Source organism: Schistocerca gregaria, chromosome 1, assembly GCF_023897955.1.
Source record: "Schistocerca gregaria isolate iqSchGreg1 chromosome 1, iqSchGreg1.2, whole genome shotgun sequence".
NCBI classification, from domain to species: domain Eukaryota; kingdom Metazoa; phylum Arthropoda; class Insecta; order Orthoptera; family Acrididae; genus Schistocerca; species Schistocerca gregaria.
In genome coordinates, this window is record NC_064920.1 from 949,929,019 (window position 1) to 949,941,393 (window position 12,375).

The window sequence follows — 12,375 nt, forward strand, 5'->3', positions numbered from 1 at the left end:
ACAATTATATGCTTTGTCATATTGGAAAGCGATTTGTATCATGCTGTGGGTAATGGGAACACAGTTACTAATCTCTTTGTATTACGTTAGGTTATTATATGTATCATTCCAAAAAAGTAAATTTATATACCTAAAATATGTCATGATTATTATGCCACATGACGTGTTTTTTTGCTGGATTTCATGATAATTACTAGTGTGCAAAAGTATTGTGTTCTGTTTGGTTTTCTGTGCATGTGCAATGATAGAGGGTATTGATCTCGAAGCCCCTGGTGTAAGTAATGGAACATGGGACCTTTTTACAGATGAGTACTTTATGTCAAAGACTGATCTTTGCGCAAGTGAACAGTCAGGTAGTAGAAGAAACGAGAAAGTGTTGTTTTTGTATGTTTCTCCTTGCTTTCAGATGCATCAGAGCCTGAGTAATTAAAAATGCATAACAACAAATATGTTTTTCGTAAGTAATATATGTCTGTATTTCAATATACTTTGAACATTTTGAAAATCTTTATAATTTCTTGTTATTGTATGTATAATATTGTATTTTTTACCAGTTTCGATTGTAGTAGATATTTCATTCAAGTACCAGGTGGTGATAATTAAACTTATCTTGTTTAACACGTTATAGCACAAAAACTAATTACTGTACAAATACAAAACCTGGTAGCATTAATGCCCAGAGTATGTGGTCCATGATTTCCATGTCTCTCAGTGTCATGGTCCAGTTGCAGCTATGGCCACAAGGTGCCGTGATCAGTCATTGTTATTCATAGTCTCATATATCTAACCAGTCGCAATGCAATTGTTTACGTGTCAACATGAGCTTGGATGGAAAGAGCAGGGTATTATTGGTGAAGCCCTATTATCAAGACAACAGTAATGCAGCACTACGAAAATGTCGTCGGCTGAAAGGATTACGGAAGGTCCTCTTTCTCCACCTATTGTGCGGAGAATAATGAAGAAGTTCGAACTTGCAGGAGAACAGGCCGTCACTCCAGGAAGAGGCCGACGACCGGTTGCATCACAGGTGGTTGATGAAATCGCTGTTACAATGGCAGACAACACTGCGCGCAATTCCCGATCTTCAGGCAATGCGTGTGCTGTATCATGACAGCTGAACATTCCGTGGCTCACTGTATGGAAGGTACTTCGAACCATTCTCAAATGGTATCCGTAAAAGATACAAATCGTGCAGCAGCTGACATAACAGGACGCACAACGGTTTGTTCACTTCGCTCTCCGATTTCTCTGGTGGATTGAAATTGATGAGACCTGGCAATGGACCATCCTCTTGACAGACAAAGCTCATTTTTCTCTGACGGGTGAGGTGGACACACAGAGCTGGCGATTGTTGGGACCTTCACTTCCTGTCACTGTGCATGAAGTTCCTGTGTATGGTGAGTGTGTCACAATAGGGAGTGGCTACACTGCTACGTTCACCATTGGCCCATGTTTCTTGAACAGGTTGGCGCTCAAGGACCAAAGAAGCGCTGTGTGATTATCCAGAGTTACTGGGATATACTTCGCCAGCAGGTCACACCCTCCCTACAGGAGTGAGATGCACTGAACTCAACAGTTTTCTTGCAAGATGAGGCCCACCGGTCATTGCTCGAGAAGTTTACCTGCTTCTCCGAAACACATTTTGAAACGACCGAATTATCAGTCGAACGTTTCCAAATGCTTTTCCTCGCACGATCACCTGATCTCACGCCCTGTGATTTCTGGTTTTGGCGCTACCTTAAGGAGAGCGATCAGCAGGGTAACAATCACAGATGTGCTAAACTGCAGCACATCAAGACAGGTAGCCAGCACAACTAAGGACATCCTTTTTCTGCTAAGCAGAATGCAATCCTACGCTTTTAGACTCTCCTGGACACTGATGAGCGCCATATTGAGCCACTTTCGTAGCAGTAATGGTAACGGTATGTAATGGTATGATGTAGCGTGGCAGCGCTTCCATGTTATAATGTATTACATTCGGGAAGTTTAATTGTAACCAAACGGTACATATGCTATTGTGAATTTCTAGTGTGTGAAAATGGAACATTCTCCTTCTGCTTATGATATGTAGGAAATTTTCAAATAACTGTCTAGACAGATGGATTGTCAATATTTTATGCTTTTCTACTACCTAAATTTTTTTTTCTTGCTAAATTTTATCTCTTTTCCGTATATTTTCCTAGTAGAATGTACCGCGTAATCTATATTTCATTTAAATATATTATTAAATTTCTCATTTCAGCTGTTGTGGTTCCATTCATTTAATGAGTTTTCGTTGGGGAACTAATAATTAAAATTTCCAGATAACATGAAGGTAACATTACAGTCTGCCACATTGTGGGGCGGCGGGTGAAAACTATTTGCTGAATAATAAATGTGGAAATGTCATTCACTATGATGCACCATATGTGGGGTGGCGGGTGGAATTTATTGTTATTGAAATGTTCCTATGATTTATTTAACGCTGTTGTTTGCCGTTCTCAACACTGTTGTTTGCCGTTCTCAACACTGGCTCTCTAACTACAATATTGGCAACCAGAAAGTGATTAGCAAAACTTGAAGCCTGTAATTATAATTCCTAGTGCCCACTGCAACTGAGAAATACACTTAGAGCTACAGCTTATAGCTCTGAGGAACTAGGAAATTGTCTGGGATTCATAATCAAAAACGATTCACTCTAAAAGGTTCACTATATTCTGAAAGTCACAGACCAAAAAGAATCCACACAATCCAACTACCAGAACAGTTCAGAGTCTAATGCGCTGATGCTACTATAACTGTTCCAATGAAATGTTTAAGTGAATGCTCGCCATAATTTGATGACTGTTCGTCAAACGCCACGCTAAATAATGGTAGGATGTCAGTCCCGCGGCGGCACATGAAAATACGACATACGCAAACTGAAGATAGATCATTAAAGTCATCCCAAAATTAACACTTCACTCGGAAATGATTTCTTGGCTACGTGTATCCAGAGTAACTTATTACGGCATCCGAGGCTGTTTATAGCAATGATACCGACGCACAGGTGGTGCGCTGATCAGTGTCTGGAGAGAACTGGGGCCTTACTTTCTCGCGCAGCGTTCTTATATATAAAGCCGCGATGTGGACGGCTAAGGGAACGCCTGATTAAATCCGCTCTAAACTTAAATGTGTAATCAGCACGCAGGTAAATGATCATAATAAAAGTCTGACGTGGCTAAGTCCAATATTTTGGACGAGAGAATTAATTTAATTACACTACACGCAGTAGACGAGCTATGAACTTGCCCTTTGGAGATACGCTATCACTATAGTTTTCTAGTTATTCAGTTGAAACTTCTAACATGTTTATGAATATAGCGGATCTCCCTTCTACTTAAATTTAAACATCCTAGCTTTATTTATTCACCTACTTAATCCATCTTGCTTCCTTAATTTTTAAGACAAAAACCAGAAATTCATGAATTTCAACTAAAATTTTAATTTGTGAGATCCAAAATACTGTTTCTACTAAATTACTCTGCAAAGGCAACTTAAATATAAATTTTTTAGTTTCTAGCTCTTTTCTGTTGTGCCAATGATTTTTACAGAAGACCGTCCAAATTTCGAAAGTGGTTGAAGTTATTGAACTGATATTCAACACATATTGGTTTAGTATTGCTCCTGACATGCTAGAAACGTTTCAGGTTATTTACTTGATTTTTAAAGTATTGCGCAACATCTATGACGTCAGAGCTAGTTACAGCGGACTGGTGGCACACAATGGAAAGACTGCTGTGAATTTTATACGGCGTGAGTAGGCTGCTTCCCTACAAATTGTGAGAAGCAGTGAGGTAATGCTTATATTTGACAAAAGTGACACACCATTTAAAATTCTAGAAGTCAGAATTCCTGTAAAATATTTTCAGGTAACAAAAGGAAGTATCTTTCACAATAATTTTCCGTGACAGATTTCGTCAAAAAAAAAAAAAAAAAAGAATTGTTAGATTCCAAACATTGAATACTTATGTCTGTTACCTTAATTTTTCCGTTAAAAATGTTAGACATCATTGATTAATTAACATAATAATCAATTACTTCATGTAATTAACCACTACTTACACTATGGCATTAGGTTATGTAAATGAGGAGTTTGACGTTGCAGAAGAAAATAGTGTCCTTGTATTCTTATAATCTTGTAACCAGCAACACTTTCTGTGATCCAAGTTTCTATTGAATCTCGAAGTAATCGAAAACAATAAGTTCAAAACTAGTCAAATTTCAAAGTATTATGTATTTTTCAAATAACACTTTCTCGTACGTCACAGTCGTAAGTAGTCGGGCGTCACCCTAAATAGTGAGTCAGCGGTTTAAACACAGACGAATAACATTAATGTCGGAAGCTTTGTTGATTCACGTCACTATTATGTATCTTCGCTCCGGTCAACGTGAAACTGAAGAAGTTTAATTATTTTGAAGCGATATGTGTAGCTTATACCAATGAACTTTGAACTGTACTGTGTTGTAATTATCAAAATTATCTAGGGTAATTGTCATGGGAGTGAACAACTGCTGGACTCATTGATCTGGGTTATCAACTGGATTAATAGGGCTACAGTAGTGTAATTATCTGTAACAGGAACTTTGATAAGTCAGAAGTATGTCGTGTCGTTTATAGATAAATACTTTTAGATAATTGTGCAACAACTAAACACTTCGCCACTGTGACTGTGCATCTTAGCACGAAGACTTGTGTATGTTACTGTTTGTAGTGGAAAATCTAGTCACCGTAATTGATAACTGATCTTTGAAGGGAAAAAATGTGTATGATTTTGTCATTTAAAATATGGTGACGTGTACATAATCAAGCAAACATCATCTTGCAGTTTTTTAAACTTACAATCTTGCGCTGAAGAAGGCTTGTGCTACCGAGGATGAGGCTACGGGAAACAAGTCAGATGTGTCGCAAACTGCTGGCACTATTAGCAAGACAGATCACCACTATCACGTTGCTTTCATTTGGTGAATATATCATAAACACAGGGAACATTTGCGACTTCTTTGTGAAATAGAGCGAAGTATCGAAAGGCTTGTGCTCGCCTTCCTGTGTCAGTTAGTAGTAGGCTGTTGTTATCAGAAGCCAAAATCGTTCCTTCTGGTAAATCTTCGTGAAAGCCTTCAGTCTATCGCCAGCATCGTTCCTTGTCTCGTACTGTCTTGTTAGGCATATAAATCAACACCGTTACCAAGGAGAAAGGGGGGGGGGTCTTTATTTCGATTGGTCGTTATCTGCTTGTCATTCGGGCCATATAAGAGAGTAAGGCAGTAAACCCGTTACTCATAATTCCCAAACGATCATCGGTTTCGAAAAACAGAACGATAAACATTACCTAATGTATCATCGTGAGGATAAGACACCTCAGACACCTTCTAACGCTTTTAAACTTTTTTATCCGATGTTACACGAAGATATCAAACATAAATATTTCACTCGTTTAGATGAGGTAACATTCATGATAATGCTAAACAACTTTGACAGTCATAACAGGGGTGCAAAAAGTTTATGTATATTTTTACGATCACATTTCTTACACCTGTTGTCATTTTTAATGATAGGTACTGATCCTTCAAAGTTTATCAAAGTTACCTCGGAGGAGATAATAGTCATGTTTACCATCTTTAGCGGTACAATCTTCGTGTTTGTATTAGATCACTGGTGAGCAAAACTTAACTACGAGAGTAACTTCCGTATGATGTGTCTCTACCAAGTAACACAGATCGATGAACCTTAGGCCTTGCATAGACACGCTGCATTATAGCACAGAAGATACTTGAAACAAACACGCAATGAGACGAATAGAAATGACACTTTCATTCAATGACAAAATTGCACTAAGTCAACTCGATTTATAATGGTCCCCTGGAAATTACAAGAGGTGGGACAGGCTTCTTAATAGTGTATGCGACCTTCATGGACAGCAATGCATGGTCTTTCAACGTGGTCCCATGCTCGCCATAGGGTCAGTAGTCAGGTTTGTTGTAGGGCGTTCCATCACTCTACCAGGGAAGTTGATATCTCGTATCTCATTACACACGTGGTATATGGGATTTAAGTCGGCATCTCCTCCACCAGCGTTGTTCCGTGCGATCGAGCATCGTCATCCTACAAAATAAAATCAGGGCCGCATGCACCTCTCAAAAGACGTACATAGGGAAGGAGTACAGCGTCACTATAACGTTGGCTTGCGAGTGAAGCGTATTTATATATTTGGAGGTCAGCACACCCGTGCAACACTATTCCTCCCTGCACCGTAACACCTGGACTACCAACACGATCATGGTCGACAATTTTCCTGGGTGTATTGCGTATTCCCATCTCTAGCCATATGAGGGTTCGTGCTGAATCACTACTCAGACTGGATCTGCACTCATCCGAGAAGAACAAAGCGACCTCACTCTTAGTTCAATGAATCTCTGTGCTCTTGGCATTATCGCAAACGGTGTAGAAGATGTATAGGTGTCAATGCACCACAACATTCTGATCGCCGAACAAAGAGACAGTCCCAGTGCAGTCGCTGTGCCACTGTGCGGCGTGAGATTGCGTGCCTTGCTGTTTTGAAAGATGCGATTGCAACTGAATCCACAGTTGAACGTGGGTCCCTTCCTGCCTATTACAGCGATTATCTTCTGCAGCAATTGAACGTGGTCGACCAAATCCTCTCCTTTAGGCAGAAGAGCGTGTGGTTCGGAGTGCATCCCAAACTTCCCAAAAAATACCGTGAGAAATTTCGAACTCCTAAACTACTTCTTTCATCCAGTTTCCTGAAGTTTCTTCTCCGTGTGAAGTCATCCAGATGATTCCCTCGGGCTATGTTGTAACGTAGAATACCACCACAGAGCAACGTAACTGCTCTCTTTTTGCCCGTTCCTTAATCTACGTCGAGTTACAGAACCAGCCCCATGTTGCGCTATAGTCTCTCTAACTTCACGCTATGTGACGTGCATCTCACTGTACACGACTGGACAGCCATTGGCGTCATTCTTTCGTACTTCCATCCATTTCAATCGAGTAGTTAATATGTTATGTTACTTTATGTTATATTACTTTACCGATCTCGCACTTAAATATTCGAGAGTGTGTAGAACAGTGGCACAGAGGCTACGAAAAGCTTACTTTACCTATCTCGCTCTTACATATTCGAGGGTGTGTAGAAAAGTGGCATAGATACTACGCATGAGTTTTAAAATTACAGCAGAAATTTGCGAATGAGTTTTAAGTAGCTGACAATAACGTGCGAAACGCAGACACATGGTGCGTTAGGTAACAAAGTCTTTAATAGAAGATGTCCGGTATATTCCAAGCCTTTTAGTTGCAGAAGCTAACTAGTCTTCTAGAGAGAGGCTTGCGCAAAATGAGTTTAAAAAATCGTAAAATCCCATATCAAAATTATAAACCACACAGTAGTGTGGCTCTCAGAAGCACTATAACTTCACTGACCTCTTAACACTGACGATTAGCCCTATAACTCCAGAAAGTAATCAAATGTGATTAAATACTTTTTAAGGACTATTTTTTGTGGTGGTGGTAAACAAATATTTGCTTTCCTGCAATTAAAATCTATCTAATTCTGTTACACAAAGAGACTTTGCCTTTATCACTTGACGAAAGGACAAAAATAAAGAAATGGTGAAACAAAAAATAACAGGAAATAATAGGAACAAACGCTGTCTACGCTCTGTTTCAATGGAGTCGTTACAAGTACTCTTCGTTATATCTGTGCATATTTTTGCTGTTGAAATGACCATTGTCTGCTAGTTTATGGCTCATTACGTTACAGCACAGTGCCAAATTACTTTGCATTTCCGCAGATGTCCGCTGCAATGCCATTCATAACAGTTTCGGGAGATGCAATGCTGTTTGCTAGAGTGTCTCTTAATGAGTGGGGCAATGTATCACTCGTTTTATGAAAACATAGTGCACGGGACAATTCGTCGGTCCATGTTAGTACCACAATGGGTATTCTCGTTCTTTTCATGCGACCTCATGATAAACATCTTCCTTTTATAAAAGGATTTTATATCTATTGTCTTGTGGCATCAGACATTTGCAAACATACAGTTCTTATTGGCTATATTTCGTCTTTGCATTTTTGAGCAAGTATTGTTACTGCATATGAACATAAATTTCACTCGAAACAAATGTACTCAGCATATACAAATCTCTCCGACAGAAAGAGCATTTCTTACCAATAGTAATGTTAACGAAGAAATTCTTACCACTTATTCTCCGATCTGCTGTGCTAGAGAAGAAATGTGCAATCAGTACCTTGTTAGCAGCGGAGAAGTTTTAGGTACTGTAATAATGGTATGACATAAAGTCATGTCGGAGGCCAGTTATCGTTTTAGTCAGTATGCATAGCTTTGTAATTAAGCAGTCTAGGCCACATATAAAGAGATACAGAAGGAGAAAACTGACTCTATCGATCAGAAAGTATCCTTGACGCAATTCGGAATTACATCTATCTTCAGAAATCCAAGTGCAAAGGTAGTACAAAAACAAGACCTTTACCAGTTACGTACAGAAAGCGGACGTTCTTATCCTTGTTATACTTTTGTGCTTTTATTTCTGAAGATGGAAATAATTCCGAAATGATTCAAGCATGCTTTGTGATCAATAAAGCCATTCTTCATCTGCTATATGATTTTTTTTTTTGCGGTATAGCTCGCTTTACTACAGATCTACGTATATTTTAGGTACTGTCTTCTGTTATTTCTCCGGTAGTGCTTATAACGGTCCAAGGTTAGAAAGCATATTAACGTAAGTTACTTGTTTCTCGCTATTTTATCACGACAGAAAATTACTGTACAATTTTTCTATTTAAATGCCTGTCTTCTTCTTCACAGACCAGATGAGATTGTTTCTAATGAACAGCATTAATACTACTTTCGGGTTTCATATTACGAACTTTAGTATATACTAAGGTTGATTAACTTTTGACTTTTATCATTAAGGATGGAATGGAATTTTTGTTGTAGTGATGCCTCTTGAACTGAAATAAGGCATTCTTTTTGAGTAAGATTCGTCAAATAACTAAATTTGTAACCATTAAATGGAGTGAATAGAAATGAAATTTCTACAAAGGTTCTATGCTATCGTGTCGGAAGATAGGTCTAGATAAGTAGTGTATATTTCTCCAGGGATGAATTTCAAAGTTGGCGACACTGTCATTTCAAGGTTTGTTCACTCTACGCGACACGTCGGGTTGGTGCGCGTTTCCTTGGTTCGAACTCTGTTTCTAACTCCCAATGTAAATTTTGTTGTTTTAATGTAGGAACATTGTAAGTAAATTTGCAATTCCGTATAATTAACCAAGAAACTCAGTTTCAAACCATGCTTTTTATTTAACTTGTATTTCGGTTAACTGAAAATGTAGAGTTATCTTTTTGAAATTTGTTGGGTGAACAGAATGGACGCTCGCCAGTGTTTCCTCAGTAGGTTACCAAGCATCTTAAACCACCTGGCTCTGTTCTCAACTTAGAAGACAATGCTGTGTTTAAGGTATATGAGCAATGTAAGTGGTCATTTACATTATATGAATATAAATTTTTTTGTAGAAGTGAAAGGTCATGTTGATATTTTCCTGAAAAATAAACAAAAAGCAAAGCCAATTAAGCGTGTTTATTTCAATAGATGAAGGGTAAATTTTTGTAGTCAAGAAGATGCTGTTCGAAAGCTCTTCGTTATTTGTGTGGGTATGAACTGTAGATTCAAAGATATGATTGTTATATTTAATACCAGTGACTTAGTGCATTAACAAACAAACCAAGTTCATCAGATTGATGTTACCATAAAAAAAATTTTCTTTGGAAAATATAATTAAAAGAAAAACACACAATTCATGGAATAATTACAGTTATTGTATACAATGAAAGTTTTTTATAACAGATAAATTTTGTTTCTTATACTTTAGATCCAAAACGGATTTTTACATGTGCCTATTCATCACAAAGAGCAATGAATAGAAAAAATTAATGAGATTAGTATTGCTATTTCTATTCACTCCGCCCTACAAGGTGAAGAAGAACACCAACTTTTCACTTTTTTTTAATTACAAAATACAAGAGCTTGGACCCAAACATAACTGTGTTTGTAAAGTTGGGCAAAAGAGCTAAAATCCCACATAATTATAATTTTCACATGTAATTTTAAAATAAAATCTTTTAAGTTGAAATCTATTTCTATTCACGTCAATTTACGGTTGTTGTTGTTGTTGTTGTTGTGGTCTCCAGTCCTGAGACTGGTTTGATGCAGCTCTCCATGCTGCTCTATCTAATGCAAACATCTTCATCTCCCAGTACCTACTACACCCTACATCCTTCTGAATCTGCTTAGTGTTCATGACTCTCATTGTTGACGAAATAGAAAGATGTTTCGCTTTTCAGCCCATTGTCCCATGTCATTGTTCACTAGTGACCATAAACTGTGTGTATTCATCTCTTGGTCTTCCTCTACGATTTTTACACTCCACACTGCCCTCCAGTACTAAATTGTTGATCCCTTGACGCCTCAGAACATGTGCTACCAACCGTTCCCTTCTTCTGGTCAAGTTGTGCCACAAACGTCTCTTCTCCCCAATCCTATTCAAAACTTCCTCATTAGTTATGTGATCTACCCATCTAATCTTCAGCATTCTTCTGTAGCAGCGCACTTCGAAAGCTTCTATTCTCTTCTTATCCAAACTATTTATCGTCCATGTTTCACTTCCATACATGGCTACACTCCATACAAATACTTCGACCATCATCAGTTATTTTGCTCCCCAAATAGCAAAACTCCTTTACTACTTTAAGTGTCTCATTTCCTAATCTAATTCCCTCAGCATCACCCGACTTAACTCGACTACATTCCATTATTCTCGTTTTGCTTTTGTTGATGTTCATATTATATCCTCCTTTCAAGACACTATACATTCCGTTCAATTGCTCTTCCAAGTCCTTTGCTGTCTCTGACAGATTCACAATGTCATCGGTGAACCTCAACATTTTTATTTCTTCTCCATGGATTTTAATACCTACTCCGCATTTTTCTTTTGTTTCCTTCACTGCTTGTTCAATATACAGATTGAATAACATTGGGGAGAGACCACAACCCTGTCTCACTTCCTTCCCAACCAATGCTTCCCTTTCATCTCCCCCTACTCTTATAACTGCCATGCTAAGTCTACACATGCTAGAAACGTAGGATTGCCCATCTTTAATCTAGCTTCTAAGGTAAGTCGTAGAGACAGTATTGCCTCAAGTGTTCCAACATTTCTACGGAATCCAAACCGATCTTCCCCGAGGTCTACTTCTACTAGTTTTTCCATTCGTCTTTAAAGAATTTGCGTTAGTATTTTGCAGCTGTGACTTATTAAACTGATAGTTCGGTGATTTTCACATCTGTCAACACCTGCTTTCTTTGGGATTGGAATTATTATATTCTTCTTGAAGTCTGAGGGTATTTTGCCTGTGTCACACATCTTGCTCAGCAGATGGTAGCTTTGTCAGGACTGGCTCTCCCAAGGCCGTCAGTAGTTCCAATGGAATGTTGTCTGCTCCGGGGGCCTTGTTTCGACTCAGGTCTTTCAGTGCAGTATCGTATCTCCCATTTCATGTTCATCTACATCCTCTTCCATTTCCATAATATTGTCCTCAAGTACATCGCCCTTGCATAGATCCTTTATATACTCCATCCACCTTTCTGCTTTCCCTTCTTTGCTTAGAACTGGGTTTCCATCTGAGCTCTTGATGTTCATACAAGTGTTTCTCTTATCTCCAAAGGTCTCTTTAATTTTCCTGTAGGCAGTATCTACCTTACCCCTAGTGAGGTAAGCCTCTACATCCTTACATTTGTCCCGTAGCCATCCCTGCTTAGCCATTTTGTACTTTCTGTCGATCTCATTTTTGAGACGTCTGTATTCCTTTTTGCCTGCTTCATTTATTGCGTTTTTATATTTTCTCCTTTCATCAATTAAATTCAATAGTTCTTCTGTTACCCAAGGATTTCTACTAGCCCTCGTCTTTTACCTACTTGATCCTCTGCTGCCTTCACTACTTCATCCCTCAAAGGTACCCATTCTTCTTCCACCGTATTTCTTTCCCCCATTCATGTCAATTGCTCTCTTATGCTCTACCTGAAGCTCTGTACAACCACTGGTTCTTTTAGTTTATTCAGGTCCCATCTCCTTAAATTTCCCACCTTTTTGCAGTTTCTTTAGTTTTAATCTACAGGTCATAACCAATAGATTGTGATCAGAGTCCACACCTGCCCCTGGAAATGTCTTACAATATAAAACCTGGTTCCTAAATCTCTGTATTACCATTATATAATCTATCTGAAACCTATCAGTATCTCCAGGCTTCTTCCATGTATAC